Source organism: Durio zibethinus, chromosome 11 (genome assembly GCF_047325235.1).
Source record: "Durio zibethinus cultivar Kanyao isolate XHJ-2024 chromosome 11, ASM4732523v1, whole genome shotgun sequence".
Taxonomy (NCBI): domain Eukaryota; kingdom Viridiplantae; phylum Streptophyta; class Magnoliopsida; order Malvales; family Malvaceae; genus Durio; species Durio zibethinus.
The window spans coordinates 16779725-16780408 of NC_143172.1; the positions used below are offsets into that span (position 1 = coordinate 16779725).

The 684-nt window shown below is 31.9% G+C and overlaps 1 non-coding gene across 1 annotated transcript; it reads left to right on the forward strand.

Moving 5' to 3' along the window:
- Positions 1-283: 283 nt before the first annotated feature.
- On the forward strand, positions 284-390 carry LOC149516156 (small nucleolar RNA R71). Its single transcript, XR_016346765.1, has one exon. It is a non-coding gene; the product is annotated as a small nucleolar RNA R71 (small nucleolar RNA).
- The last annotated feature ends 294 nt before the right edge of the window (positions 391-684 follow it).

The window sequence follows — 684 nt, forward strand, 5'->3', positions numbered from 1 at the left end:
AGGTTTAGGTTGAGATGGAGATCCCAAGGCTTCTATATTCTTAGTCAAGGTTGCCAACTGAAAGTTAATGGATGAAATAGCATCTATCTTGTAAAAACCAATAAACTTTTTATGTACCTTTCTCTTCATGCCTTATTGATAATTAGTGGCAGCCATTTCCTTGATTAACTCATAGGCCTCTTCAATAATTTTACTCATGATGGCTCCTTCAGCAACTAAATCTAAAATAGTTCTCATAGATGGAGTGACCATTGTAGAAGATTTTATTTGAAGCTATTAGGGCAAACCATGGTGTAGGTACTTCCTTAACAATTTTTTAAATCACTCTTAAACATTAGAAAAATTTTCACCTTTCATTTGTATAAATGTGGTAATCTCATTCCTTAACTTGGTAATCTTTGCTGACAAAAAGAATTTTGCAAGAAACTTTTGTACCAAATCCTCTCAAGTTGTAATAGAGCTAAATATGAGTGAAAATAGCCAACTTTTTACCTTGTCCCTATGAGAAAAAAGGAAAAAGTCCTAGTCTTATAGCATCATCTAAAACATCATTGTTTTTAAAAGTGTCACACAATTCTAAAAAATTAAATAGATTGAGGTTAGGATTATCACTTGGTAGCCCTTCAAATTGTATAGAAGTTTGAACCATCTGAATCATAGAAGGCTTCATCTCAAAATTATTTA